The sequence below is a fragment of the Pholis gunnellus genome (assembly GCF_910591455.1).
Source record: "Pholis gunnellus genome assembly, chromosome: 10".
NCBI lineage: Eukaryota > Metazoa > Chordata > Actinopteri > Perciformes > Pholidae > Pholis > Pholis gunnellus.
In genome coordinates, this window is record NC_136537.1 from 15,262,959 (window position 1) to 15,278,026 (window position 15,068).

The following is a 15,068-nucleotide window of genomic DNA, read 5'->3' on the forward strand; positions in this document are numbered from 1 at the left end:
AGTTTGAAAGATGATGTTGTCGCTCTTGGCTTAACACGTGTCTGATTTATGCAGCTGATAGCTGATTTGTTTGTTTTATAAGAACTGTTGATTTCCTTCTTTTTTAGCTGGTAGTTTTCCCTGGTGTTGAATTACATTTTAATACTAAACGACTATATGTGAAAATAATGTGTCGAAAAGGAAGCGATTGGCTGTGAGGAGTAGGAGGGCTACCTTATTTATGAATGACTAGTTCTTAGATAGTAGGCAACATGGCGTGACATAATGTGTTACATATGACCGCATTCTCTTTAAATAGTTTTTTTTGCAAGAAGAAGGAATCTCCACCTCTAGCACCTGTGTGTGTGTGTGTGTGTGTGTGTGTGTGTGTGTGTGTGTGTGTGTGTGTGTGTGTGTGTTTGGGAGACATGAGTTCAGCATGTGGGTCTGTCACAGATTGCTTGTCATTGCTGCCATCCGCAGCCCACTGTGAAATAATTGTCTGTTTTGAACTCTAACATGTGGTTTCATGCTAATCTAACTTGTTTTCTCATTATCCCCCCCCCCCCCCCCACCCTTCCCCTTCTATCCCTCCCTCTCTGTATCTCCGTCTCACCATCTCTCCCTCTCCAGCCCAGCGTCGTCCACAGTGGTGCTGCTCATTGCTAACTAGGCTGCCTCCAAGCCCACAGGTACGTTCCCTCCCCCCTCCTCTTCCTCCACTTCATGCTCTATTTTTAACTCCACTTTGCAGGATCCTTCCCCATGATTCTGCCTCTCCAACCCCAACTTGCATCTCTGTCAGCACCTAACTACCATTCCAGTCGAGTGGTAGGAGCCTGTGGACCAATACCTATTTATTAAATTATGCCCATGCTTACTCGTCTATTTTGTGTGTGTGTGTGTGTGTGTGTGTGTGTGTGTGTGTGTGTGTGTGTGTGTGTGTGTGTGTGTGTGTGTGTGTGTGTGTGTGTGTGTGTGTGTGTGTGTGTGTGTGTGTGTGTGTGTGTGTGTGTTGAAGAAGCGCTGCCTCAACTTAATTTTTATGCTTTACAGTATGAGAGGGCACATTTTTAGTTTCCATAAGATTAGATGCTCTTTTCAGCTTGAGATGTATCCTCTTTTTACATCATATTAGTAGAAGTATAAATGAAGTGTAAAATGATGATAACATAGTGGGGGAGTTGAGGTAGAAGATGGAAGGGATGAAAGAGGAGGGAGGATATAACCAAGGTCATGATTAGGATTCAAAGCCTCAATGTTTGGAGTACATGTGATGCACCGAAAACCTACTGAGAGCCACGCTGACTTAAATGACTGGATTAGCAGTGGATACGTTCATTCATGTCTTAAGGGGTTTGCTTTGTTAAGCTGCCACCTTGCCTCGCATGGAGCCTGGCAGCCGCCTCGGCCCCCCGCTGAGTGGAAACATAATGCACTTGTTGGACTGTATAGCTGGAGTCCAGGGCCTCCTCAGGCCCCCCCCCCCCCCCCCCCCCCCCCCAGCCTCTTGTCTTTTAAGACCGCTCGACTGGCTTTTCCTGGTGCATATCCTCCTGACAAGAGCTTACAACACATAACCTCCTCCAGCGGATGAGTGCCACGCTCTCGAAGCTATCTGTGTTTGTGTGGAAAAAGCTTTTTTCACGTTATTACACACAGGTTGAGTGGGTGTGCATTTCTCTCACAAAAACAATTGTTGTTGAAGTTATTTACGCCTCTGTGACGGTAACGAATAGCTTGAAATGGATTGGACTTAGCATAGCTGTGATAGCTTGACTTCACCTTAGTGAAATATATACTGTATATAATGTATATTTATTTTGAATTTCTTTTTTAGATATCTGTTTTTGCAAAAATAAGTGAAAACATTGTTATTATAGCGAATAACTGTATTAGGATGATGCAGCGTGCAGATGAAGCTTACAGATGCAGCTATAGCTTTCCAGGTGCTTAAGTGTTTTATCTTAACCCATCGAAGGGGATCCCTTAATAGACATAAAGTAAATGAATTCATGCATAATTTATTCTCCGTGATATACTTTCTATTTAGTGGTTGTCACCCTTGGGCTTGTAAAGCTTATTGGACGACTACAGACTAAAGAACAATCTATTTTTCTTATGAGCAAGGGGTTTAGTTCCCATGGTTACACTGTTTGTCTTTGATGTGAAGCATTTACGTCTAATATGAACTTGATCAAGGTTGTCTTTGATAAAGAAGGGAGGAGGGACAGAGAGAGAGAAAAGGAATATGAAAAAGGCTAGATTGAGGCTCATTTAAAAGTCATTGAAGCCAGGCTTCGGCCGATTGGCAAGCATTGTTTGATTTTAATGATGGCCTCTCAAGAACAGATTACACTTTAAGTACCTGCTGACTTAAAAGATGAATTTCCATTTTCTGTTGTGTGATACAGACAATTGAGAGGGATGGCCACGTCTTGAGGTAAACAACATTTTGTCAACACGGTCTGACTCGGTAATGATCCTTGTCTGTGTTCCCAGATGTGGCGTTTAGGACTAAGGACAGACCTGCCTCGCATTATTCCTCCCTGACTTTCCCATGCAGAACCCACGCTGGTAAACAGCTATGAGAGAATCCATTTGTCAAACTCACAGTCCTTCACGGCCATAGACAACGGCTGTCAATGGGAGGCTTTTGAGTTATTATGTGCCTTACCAAAAGGAGCATGCAGCCTGTTTTTTTTTTTTTGGAGCGGTTTCTGAAGGATTTTACGCACACAAAGCACTCAAATACACACGCACACACATTAACTCTCTGCCCTCTCTGTGTCGAGCAACATCACACACTCTCCGAGTGCTCAGTCTTTGCCTGTCAAGGAGGAACACTCCGCAGCAGATGCAATAGGCCAAGCAGTGCATTCTGGGATAATGCACACAGTCAACGCTGCCAAAGTTGTGATGTTGCATGCTGCACTTAGTGTAGGCTTTGAATGAACCGCAATCATTTCAGTGCACTCCCATGCTTTGGCATATAGCGTTTACAGCCCATTCAAATTTGTTTAATTGCTCAATCATAAAACCATGCCCTTTTATTAATAATCCAGTCTATGACCCACTCTTTTTTCCCTCTGTTTTTCCTCTATGCTAAGTGGAAAATATAGCAGGAATGCAACTTTTTATGCAAACGTAGGTACTTCCAATGAACGACCCATCCTGTCTTGGACATATTTTAGGTGAAAGCAGGAGTGAGTCCCAACTAGCTGTGTTAGCAGTACCCTTGTAAATAGGTTCTCCTCTGTGAGCCACAAGGGCCTCTCTGTCTCTCATCTTTCTGCTCCACTTTGGCATCCCCCTTCTCTGCTCTCCATCTTTTCCCTCTGATGTCAGTTTCTCACTCATCTTCATTTATGCCCTCTTTTATGAGCCTGGCAAAAGCATAAATAGATCATTAATAAGAGAGAGGCAAGTTTTTTTTTTTCTTCATTTCATTTCCCTTCCTCTCCGCTTGTCTCATCCCTCCTCCCTCCTCTGCTGCTGTGCCCTCTGACAGCCGAGGTACCCCCCCCCCCCCCCCTGCAGCCTGCCTTGGCCAGGTACTGCACTAGATGAAAGGTTTGCAGCCAAAGCTCTCGTTCAAAGACGCCTTCTGCTGCATCTCTGCTCTCCATGAGCACTCAGTTGTCCCTGCCAGGCATATGGAGAGAAAGAGGGCAAGGGAAGGAGAGGGAAAGAAGGGCAAAAGAGTGAAGGAAAGATTACCGGGGACAAACAGTGACAGAAAGTAGAGAAAGAGAGAGTGAGATCTTGAAAATATGCCTTACATCAGATCCGGAAGTGGCACCTGGTCTCTGTAGATGATCAAAGAAGCTCAGGTGAGTGCAGCTAGGGGAAGCGACGTGCCCCCGCCTTTACTCGGCTTCCAGTTTGAAGCTCCTCTCATGCATCCGTACTCAGTCTGGGGGTCGCCACGGGACATGAACAGGTTTTTGAAATCATTCCTGACATGTTTTCATCACCTGACGTCTCGGATTCACACTGAGGTCTGGCTTCAGTTGAAGAAGTAACATCTTGTGCCTTCAACAGAATCCACTGAACTGCAATCCCTCAAGGTGAACATTGAAATGGCTTGTTTGGCTTCAGCGCCCGATCAAGTCAGCACTGATGTCCGAACATATTTATTCTGGATTTTGTTTTTATCAGTTTGCTACAGTGTAAGCAAGCTGCTCTGCCTCCATGCTGAAACATATGGATCAAAGAGCAGAGCAAGTAACATTTGTTGTCTCCGTGAAAGAGAAGTTTGATCTTGAGGAAAAACATGTTATCTCGAGAAAATAACACATGGACATAACACGTGGACATGACAAATTCCTTCTACTCAAACTAATCAATAGGATGTGCTGATTCCCCAATTGAAATGATATTGGCTTGCCACACAGGAGATGTGTCTTGCTTGTGCTCCAATACGTGGCAGTCCTCCAGTTACCGTTTTATTCTCGTCAAAATCGTCCGCTGCCTCAGCTTCCAAACTGTTTTACAAGCCGTTACTAGACCAAATCAAAACACAGCGTTGTGCTTGCAGGCCCAAACATACATTTATTAGCTTCTGTCGGAAAAGTCATTGCCTGGGAATAATTGGAAACTTTAAGCGTAAAAGAGATATTGTGTTTGCCGTCAGAACGTAAACGATTTGTTTCTGTGAAATAAACATTGTGATAGCATTGTCCTCCGGGATTGGAAGGAGGACAAGCGGGGGATCTATGGTATACCTGCATAAATCTTATCTGAAGACAAGCTAGATAATGCACTGTAGGTCTGAGCTCGGAGATTTAGCCTCTAGATGCTGCGGTGACGGGAGATACTGAGGGGAGGCAGTGCGGGCACTAAAATAACTGACAGTTGGTCATTACGAAAGACGCAGGTGGGCCAAAAATCAATCACGCCGAGACTGGCCTGGACTGTGACAGATGCCTGACGTCTGCTTGATGAAGAGCTCCGCTGAGTGATGGAGAGGAGGAGAGTGGATTGCAAGGGGAAAGAGGGAGGATAAGAAAAAAGGCGAGGAGGAGGAGGAGGAGGAGGAGGAGGAGGAGGTGTGAAGACAATAATGAACCACTGAATCACAGGAATCAGCAGGAGAGCAGCAGAATGGTTGAGGTCGTGTATATGTTAAGGAGTAGATATGGAGGAAAGGTTGAAGAAATGGGAAGAGGTCAGCCTTTCATAGAGCAGAGGGGAAAAGGGGATAAAGAAGAAGAAGAGGAAAGGCAGGGCAGGCCGAAGAACAAGGCTTTTGCCAACCCCTCAGGTCGAGCTGTCATTGGACATGGGTACAGTTACCGCAGCAGCACTTCAACAGCACTGCGTGCAGGGTTTTGGAGCGGGACGCAGTGCGTGTTTTGACAACACCTTTTATAGGCTATTTCATGGTGTCTGCGCTAACTGTATGAGAAAATATCTCAAGTGTGAAATGCCACTGCATTATTGGCCCACACTCAATAACTGGGAGCACTTTATTTAATTTTTCTACTCATTTAAAAAGCGTGTATATCAGGGGGAATTTTGTACTGCGGGATAATGTCGGGGACGTAAATGCACTTTTAAAGGTCGGCCAAAGTCCAATGAGATTCATTTCAAACTGTTTCTAGTGAATTTACTGAGAAATAACTTGAATCAAAAGACGGATTGTTCTGCTCAACATGTCTACTTTATGGCTAATGCGTGAAATGAACAATTGATAGCACACACCTGTCGTCTTGCCATTTTAACCACCATATCTGAGTCTAGGTCGCACAATACAAAACATTTCCTTGCTGATGCTAATATCCTCTGTAGCAATTTATCTCTTCAGATTGAGAATCTTTTTAATATACAAAATGCATTGTTGAGCTCATATCTGTGTCGGACCCCTTTTTTTTTTTTTCTGTAGTACAATGAGATGATACCGCAGCAAATGGAGGGGAATGAATCGTCGCGGCAGACAACAATCCTGTGGCAAATGGGTAAACGTGTTTACAGAGCAGCAAGAGTATACGTATCTGGTGCATCAACGTCGGCCTAAGTATTCCACAACAAGACCACCAGACAACATATGAACAAACAGGTTTCAGATTAGTGTTTGGGCTGTCGGTGTGGAACAGAAAATAACTTGGCTAAGCCGTGCTGCTCCGGCACATGCATGGCAGCGCTGCACTGAATTACCACTACAGCTTCTTTGTGTTTCATTCCTTAGAGTTTGCTCAATGATTAGCACTTAATTTGAAGAATTATTGATTTTGACAGTCTTTGTCAACACGTGTGATAATCCACTGAGCCTCCAGTCTCTTCGGCACGCCCTCCTTTCAAAGCTCCTGAAGCTCGAGTAAATAGACTGGACCACACCTCGACCGGAGGGGAGATGTTCAGGTCAAGTGCATAAACGGTGCACATGCAGTATGATGCGCATGACAAGAGAATATGCCTCAAACCCTTTTTAAAAAGTCATGAGGTCATTTGCTGCTAAAAAAAAAAATTAAGCAATTTAAAGAAGTTGAGTAGGACATGCAATCGGTGCTGAATATGAATAATAAATTGAGGAGAAGATTGTGGGGGTTTTCAGTTGCTCATCTCTTAGGTCTGAATTATGCATAACTCTTCCCTTTGCTGCTGCTACTACTACTACTACTACTACGTCTACTGTATTCTGCGCTTGATACTTTGTTATTGACAGTTGTCTTCTTGCAGAAATGAATGTGCCAATTAGCCTCATTTTGATCTCAAACTAAGTGTAACAATTATTATAATTTACCTGTTAGTCCCTGTTGGAAAGAAGGCAGCAGTGAGACAAGGGCGATGATATGCAGGTTCCACTCAGATTGGGTTTGCAACCATTGTATTCTTCATAAAAGTTTTCATTTTTACGATATTTAGAGTGTTTCTTTGTTGTTCAAGAACAAATTATGATTACAGCACCCACAATCCTCTGCATCATCACACCAATCCCTCGCACATCCATTCGGTCCACATGTGCTTTGAATGGTTTCACATGTGAACATGTAAATCAGAGGAGATGTTATTGTATCATATTTCATGCAATTTGCCAAAAGCTTGCATGAAAAAAGATCCGATATGCTACAGACACATTTTTTCTGCCATCCTTCGGTTTATGTTAATGAGTGCTGCACAGCTCCTAGCTTACGCTGCACTGTGTAGAGTCTTAACCACGCATGATGCCTGCTCCATACTTTCCCTTAATCACTATTTATTCCTTCTCTATATACTCAATCCCCTTCCTCCCTCCGTCTATGTTCTCTACCTCTTTTCTTTTATCTCCTGCTTTAATCAAGCATCCCATCGCAGACCCAGGAGGACGGGGGATAATGAGATTAGGCCTGTACATGTTTACACTTCCTGATTTACATTGAGCCTTCACTGTCTTTCTCTGTCTGACCCATATTTTCTCTGCCTCCTCCGTGTTTTTGCTTTTTATGTCTCCAGTCTCCCTCACAGGCTCTCTATCTTTCCCACTTCGGTTTCTTTGCCTTTTGCTGCGGTAGCAGTGTCTACACACACACACACACACACACACACACACACACACACATATATGTTCACAAGTAATGTTACCCACTGTGCACCAGTGATGTTTTTATTCCAAAGCTGCAGTGTTAGATCTGATTAGTTCAGTTGACTGTATCATACATAATTTCTCGTTTGCTTATTTTGCATGGGACTACTGTTGTGTGTGGGTTATGTAATAAACAATCATAAGGGGACTTTTTTATGGTGGATCCAGTGCCGTTAGAAGTATGCATGCGAGTGTATATATATGTGTGTGTGTGTGTGTGTTAGTGTGTGTGCACATGAAGTGTATACAGTGACTGATCACGTTGAGCACTTCTCCTCCAGTCATCTGTCATCGAAACTGTCCTCAGTGCAGCCTCCCTTCATGTCACCCGGTAGTCTGAGAACCACTCAATTTTTTAGAGAGCTATCCAAACAGGGGAGAAGAAGATACTGAGGCTACAACAAATGCAATGCGGAGAGTCCCAGGTTTTAGCAGCCACTCCTTGTGAGGAAGCATAAGGTCTTTGCAATAGGGGAAATGAAATGATGAGTGCTTAGCAGGAGGGCCCTATTGATCCGCTGTGATAGAGATAAGGTGAGTGAGCCCATTCCAAATGTCTGTAATCCTAAACGACTTCCGTGGTACCCAGGGGACGTGAGATACTCATATCTGCATAATTGACCAATACTAAGCAGCACTCTGTTTTGGAATGTCTTTTAAAGGCCTGATCCGTGATCCAAATGTAATCAGAAGCGTAGTGCCATCGGCACACATTCGAAACCCTGAAACCAGCTCTCACTCTCAAATCGAATCGACTTCTAAATAGTTTACATCGGTAATATTTGTAGGCTAAGAAAGGAGACGCTCGCGTTACAATACGCATAGAGGGAGAGCGACGTCATTCTCTGCTCAGGTGGACACTACTCCTCTTTATCTGCACGAGGAGAATAGTTGTTTGCCGCAATATTAACTCTGAAAATGTAATTTAGCACCTTTCATATCAACCATTTGTATTTCAATCATCTCTTTCCTTATAAATAACAGGTGGGTGCTCGTTCACCAAATCAATCTTGTCATCTTGTTTGGACGTGTGGACCTCAGATAAGAGAATGAATATGAAGTAACTATACGGGGAAGTTTGTAGGTTGCTGTCAAATAATTCAGTGCTGTGCTCGTCTAACTCCCACGTCTTGCCCTCGACCACGTCTGTGAAGTCTGGTTCAGACACGCACGCACCCAGGTTGTTTTCTGCACATCGTTTGCTTCACACTGCTGTGTGAGCCACAAGCTTCGTGAGCCATTTTAAATCCGCCCCCGCAGTTCATTAGGTCATTATAAAGTAAAATACATAATGTTAATGGCACCACTGCAGTATGGGGACCCACTAACTGTTAAGAGCTATTACCTATGTGTCCCAGTTGGGCTGTATTTTAACCTAACTGCAACACACACACACACACACACACACACACAAACAAGTCATCGTCTAGCCTCTGGAAACCAACCACTTTGCTGAGTGTGATACAGTCTGGTGCTACGAGGCCACCAGTGTTATGGTAAACCAAAACAATCATTAGTGAATCAAAAAAAAAAGCCGCTCCTGTGATCCTAAAGATTCTGACAGCTGACAACAAGCTTCGTGTTCCCAAGCCGGGCAGCTACTCAAGCAGAAAACACAAACGTGACTTTATGGAAACAAGATTTTAGAGCTGAATTTGATTCCAGATTCTTTTTGAAGGTTTCAGGCAGCCGTGGTAATACATATCAGCTGGAGTTACAGCAGTATTACAATGATGTCAGGAGACATTGGTTTGACTTCCAAAGAGAATGCTTGGTGCTGGATTGTGTTTCTGTTTTGTGATATGTATTGTTTTGGGATTTATGATTGATTATTTTTACTAATAAGGTTGACCATCTTCTCTGTTTTACTTTTTTATATGCACTGTGGTCGTGATAATTTTGTGTGAAAGCTGCTACGAGGAACTTTAATTTTGTGTTGGTTTTGGCGCTCCCTGTGGACAAAAGCGATGATGTTTCCAAACACCAGACTCTGAAAATGATAGCAAGGACTCAAGTTTCTAGGTGGTGCACTAACACATCATTGCATATTTCAACGTATAGTGAGCTCGTACTGTACAGATTAACTTCATGTTAAAAGCTCTAGTCTCCATCAGATATCCAACTATTTTTGACAAATTGGTTGTGCATGTTTTTCGTCTGCTAATCTTAATGAGGTGGCCCAAAGCCCCTAAATGCATCTCAGTTCTTTAATATTATCTAATATAAATTATGTTTTAGAAACATTACTGACTAGATAAGCACTTTAATTATGACAAATGTGGGGTTTATAAAAGCTCTTTAAATCACTGTTTATATTTGTCAGTGTGTCCTGGGTGTGCACAATGAGTCAAAGCTCGTATTTCAGCTGCAAAGGTCAAATAATTAGCCGAATAATTTTATCTGAATATATTTTAGCAATTTTAATTGATATTATTCTCATTTATTTGGTTGTATAGTGGTGTACAGTACTGTGTCTCTATTTCACAAATGAAGATTATGCTGTTGGTGACAAACACCCACTAACCTGCTGCTATGTCCATCCAAATGACCTTATAAGGAATGCGTGAACCGGCGTAAAGTGGATGAATTGTACGTTCATCATTTTGTGTTTTTTTTGTACAGTAGTAGTCCCTCCTTAGGTTTGGCTCTGTGTGTGGACAGCCTGTGTTCGGCTCCAGTCTGTCTTGGTGTGGAGCCAGAGGGTGAAGAAGGCAATGGGACTATGATAAGAAAGTCTGGGCATTCCCTCCACAGAGTACGCAACCCCTCCCCCCTCCCCCGCACACACACACACATACACACACACACACACACACACACACATACACATACAGTAACAGACACAGCAGTTGCCATTCAAAGGACACAGCATTATTTCATCAGATGGGTTCACCATGTCTTCCAATTTAGTTTTCTCATACCTGTCACCAATGTGACACAGATATGACCTGTTTATGGATTCTACTAAAGATAGTATGTCAGCAGCAGCAGAGAGGACACTTTGGGCACTTGTAGCTACAGTAGATACAGTAGATAGTTTATATCTGGCTAAGTGACCAGTTGGAATTGCACACAATGTTTAACTTGAGTTTTAAGGACTTCAGAGGGTAAAGCATACCTTAGTTCTATTAAAGTAAAAATGCCAACATTTAACAACCCATAGTGCTTTCAATTCTCCACTTAAATTGTTTTTGAATACAAAAAATTAATGGTGTTTTTGTCTGTGTAGGTTGAAGTGAAAACTGAATGTCTGCAGTCTGACTCTATTGGCAAAAAATATTAGATTTGAGATGGCGAGACTAATGGAAAGTTGATGGAGCGATGCCACACCCAGCAACTTGTTTGTTTCTGCCCTCAGAGTATTTTATTGATCCTGCTCCATGCCTTTTTTTTTATTTATGGTTTATGAGGGAGTCAAGTTAAAATGAAGAAAAGGATGGCCTGGAGGATGCCATTTTTAACCCCTTTTTAAAAGTGTACGTACCAACCTGTAGTATTTTATCCCACTAAAGTAATGGAGAAATAAATGTAGGTTGTTTTAAGTGCATCATGAAGCGATGTTAGATTACTCAAACATTTGTTGCCAGGTGAACGTGAGACGGCTCAAAATGTGCAGTGCCATGTTACGTCTCCCAGCTATATCTCACCAGGTTAATTGTTGATTACAGTTCAATAAAATCGGAGTGAAATAAAAATGATTACCACGGCTACTGAGGACTGTATGTATTATTACACCACAATAGTTAGACGCATGCAGGCACAGAATACCAGATCACCCTCTTGAGGTTTCTGCACTCGGTCGAAAACTTCCTACGTTCCCGAAGGGAACAAAGGTTTTTTCATGTCTCTGCTGTGAGTGTTTTTCCCCGATCCCTTCATGTTGCTGCAGCACACAGACAGCCTGGTGCTGTACAATAAGTCCCCGATGATCTGTGGGCTGGGAGAGGAAAGAGGAAGAGAGGAGCTGATGCATTTCCTCTGGACACACGCTGTGTGGTGGTGTTGGTGATTTGTCATGCATTTCCAAGTGCGCAACCACACACACACACACACTGTTAAAGTACTGGCGCTGATGGTAATTTGATATGTAATATCACCCATGCCTGGGCCACTGTAGCACAATAGTGAGGCCGAGTCTCCAGCGGCCGGTTTGTCTTCTGTCGACAGCAGCTTCAGTCCTCATGCCTGCCCTCATTCTGTCTTTCATTCTGTCTTTTCATCACATTTTTCAACATGTATTTTGTTTTCCAAGGGAACAGTTATTTATTTAAATACAGTCAAATAAAAGCTGCTTCAATTTAATTTTGCCGTACAGTAAGTCAGTGTCCCAGCAGCCTGTGACAGAGTGTATTGATTCCCAATTCACTTTTTTTAAGATCATTTCAAGTGCTGTGGCAATTGACGCTATTGCATGTCAAATTGATGTTCCCAACTTAAGTTGAGAGTTCGTCATCGATTCCTGTCCTCGTGTCTTAATCCCTCCCACTTGAGATGCGAGCAGATGGGGCAAGGAAGAGACACGAGGAGAGAGGAGTCAAGGCAACCGTTGTAAACAAAATGAGACAGCCGGGCTTTGGGGCCGTCATTTTAAAGCAACGTCAGTTAATTATGTATTAAGTATGGCAGGCTTCATCTGTCCATTGTTTTTGATATAGCCTGCCGCTGGATTTTATGATCTCTGTCAGATGAGTATAACAGTGTTCTTAACAACTTATGCATTTACTTTTTATTCAATTCACAACATGGCATGAGGTGTCAGGCATCTTTTATACGTCTTCTGCAAAGGATACACCCGTGCATCCTCGCTCATAGCTCCTCCGGTAAGACTCCTCTCGCCTCGACATGCATTTTTTAGGAAATGAGACATCATTCAAGATGACACATTGAGATCTATTTATGGCTCACAGGCAGGAGGACGGGAACACTAGGAGGCACAAAATGGAGAAATACGAACAACGGGTGGACTCAACAGGTTGCTGGGATGGATGTGGGCCTTTTTAAAATGAAGCGTGACAAGGAGCTCCAGCGGCAGTAGCAGCAAGTAACAGTGTAGCTTTCAGGTGAGCGATGTGGCAGCAGGCATGGCAGCAAAAGATCTAACAAAGCACTGACAGCTTAGATACACCTCTGTGCTGATAAGGGTGTGTTGGATATATGTATGCAGTAGAAAGAATATGCCATGTGAGCGTAACGGCAGAATCGATGTGACTACCTGAACTTGTTTGCAGGCTTTGCTTTTTTTTTTTAATGAAATAATAATTAAGTTTTGTACAGTAGTAGTCCCTCCTTAGGTTTGGCTCTGTGTGTGTGGACAGCCTGTGTTCGGCTCCAGTCTGTCTTGGTGTGGAGCCAGAGGGTGAAGAAGGCAATGGGACTATGATAAGAATGTCTGGGCATTCCCTCCACTGAGCGCGCACACACACACACACACACACACACACACACACACACACAGACACACACAGAGCATTCAAAGGACACACCATTATTTCATCAGACATGTCTTCAGTTTGCTTTACACTGCCAGCTACAATTTAGTTTTCTCATACCTGCTTTAGATCTGATCCTGTCACCAATGTGACACAGATTTGACCTGTTTATGGATTCTACTCACGGTAGTATGTCTACAGCAGCAGACAGGACATTTTGGGCACTTTTATGCTACAGTAGATAGTTTCTATCTGGCTAAGTGACCAGTTAGAAAGGCACACAACGTTTAAGTGTAACTTTGAGGACTTCAGAGGGTAAAGCATCCCATCTTAGTTCTGTTAAAGTCCAAATGCCACAAACATTTAACAACCCACAGTGCATTCAATGCTCCACTTGAAGGTGTATGCCATAGTATTCCATGTGAGCGTAACGGCAAACTCAATGCGACGACCTGAACTGGTTTGCAGGCTTTGGATTTTTTAATGAAATTTGCTATAATCACATGGAGTATGGTGTAACAACCAGCTAGTATTGCAGTAGCAAGTGAGTCTCACTGGCTGAAGTTAGAGTGAAAAATGTAATGGACTGCCATCAAAATGATCAATAATGTTCCTCTGACCGATTATAGTACAGCAGCCAGTGGTTGCTCGGCACAAACTACAAGTTAACATACGTCCTCTCTGTCCAGCACCACAAATTGCTGAGTTCATTTAGAGCCCTGGACGAGGCCAAGGCTGCCTTCACTACTGCCAGTCGCAACAATCCGATGTCCACGTGGTTAGTGAGGATATCTGAGTGACAGCACTGGTGGATGCCTGGAGCTGGATCCGGGCTAAATCTGTGCAGTCAATCAGCCAACCATTCCGTCGGGCTCAAAGCATAAAAGACCTGTTGGGATCCAAAATACCCTCGGTGGGGAATTCAAGTTTAATACATACTTGCTCAAACAATTTGTAACCACACACAGAAAATATGTCGGTTTGTCTGGAAACACCACCTTGGTTTCACAGTGACAAGATTTCCCAATATCTTTGGTGGAAAAACAAGCACAGCTGTCAGACAGATAGACTCATATACAGTAGAGAACGATTTGCACACTGGGAGGCCGATTTTGCTGCAGACAGGAAGACAGGGTTTGCCAAAAACAGTTATCAAGACAAGAGAAGGCATGACATCTGTGTTTGTAGATGTATTGAATATAGGCTGACGGGTAAATATAGTAAATAGTAAGCTCAAAGAAACAGACAGGTACTCAGACGATTTGGGGTGGCGCTTGTTGACAGTTGTAGAGCACACCTGCTTGTCGGGCCACACCTCGTCTGGCACTAATTACCCACAGCAGCCTGTGTTACACCTTCATGCCGCTGATGCTTACTACACTGGAGGCTCATTTGACTCACTGGTAAACTATTAGTTTAGAGCTTTGATCAGGCCGAAAAATCGGGTCCGACCCTACATAAACCTGCATAGTTTCTGTCCAAGCACAACCCTGAATGACTGCAGCAGTTTTGGCCCAAAGCCCTATTATTAACACACACATTTCCACTATAAAAGCAGTGTGTAGGATTTAATGATATGTTGCAGATTGCAACCAACTGAATACCCCTCCGCTCACCACTCCCTTTTCCAAGTCGGAGAACATACCGTGGCCTTCAGGTAACGTGAACAACGCGAAGGGATCCGCTCCACAGCCAGTGTTTGGTTTATCCGTTCTCGGGTAGACTCTGAGGAGGATCCGCTTCCTATGTGGATATTAAAGGCTCATTCCAAGCCAATACAAAAAACAATGATTCCTAATTAAAGGTGATGATGTGCTAATGAAAACATAGTAATTCATATTATACCCAGCGGATCAGGTCGGAACCAATCGGGTCAGGGCAGAGAATCAAAGCTCCATATTAGATTCATGTTTTTCATACTTCAGAAATCTGACTGTATGACTTCAGTGTCCAATAAGTAAATTATCAGTGATGCCTCAAAAGTTACTTCAGTAAAGGTTGGTTTATTTGGGTTATGCATATAAACTTCTGACTTTGATAATGATGTTTTGGTATTTGACATGGCCAGTGGTGAGACATTTTTGAGTCAGAAATAA

At 43.1% G+C, this 15,068-nt stretch overlaps 1 protein-coding gene across 1 annotated transcript in view; it reads left to right on the forward strand.

Annotated features, from left to right (window-relative positions):
• The first annotated feature begins 617 nt into the window (after positions 1–617).
• mid2 (midline 2) overlaps positions 618–15,068 on the forward strand; it is a 105,666-nt gene continuing 91,215 nt past the window's right edge. Inside the window, exon 1 of the mRNA XM_079168100.1 lies at positions 618–671. The gene's annotated coding sequence lies outside the window, so the exon portion shown is untranslated. The remainder of the gene's footprint in view (positions 672–15,068) is intronic.